Genomic DNA, 452 nt, shown 5'->3' with positions numbered 1-452 from the left:
AGCATTCGTCCAAAAAAAATCGACTAATAATGAAGAAAATTAACACATTTGTTGCAATAGTAATTTATGCACTAACTACATTACTACTTGTACTACAACATTTGAATAATCAGTTCTTCCTCATTTTCCTCAATTGTTCATATTTGGTTTATTAAAATAATGATATTGTGGTCATTGTTAAAAAAATTCTGCTATTATTATGAATATTATTATTTGTATAATGCACTTTCTGCCTTCCTGTCATTAGGAGTTAGAAATGTAATGGCTATAGATTAGATTAGATCCTTCATTATCCTAAACTGCTGGGACATTTCCCTATAGCCAATACCTTTATATTTTCTACTCTTCACTTACGGCCCGTCCACACACAGGCATGAAATAAATCTTGAAAAATCTTGATGCTGGGCGTGTCTGAAGCTTGGCGATTTTTTGCGAGCAACACGACCAACAAC

Source organism: Notothenia coriiceps, unplaced genomic scaffold (genome assembly GCF_000735185.1).
Source record: "Notothenia coriiceps isolate Sejong01 unplaced genomic scaffold, NC01 NC01_scaffold00022209, whole genome shotgun sequence".
In the NCBI taxonomy this organism is placed as follows: domain Eukaryota; kingdom Metazoa; phylum Chordata; class Actinopteri; order Perciformes; family Nototheniidae; genus Notothenia; species Notothenia coriiceps.
The sequence above is the reverse complement of the archived record's forward strand: the minus strand, read 5'-3'. Positions refer to the sequence as shown.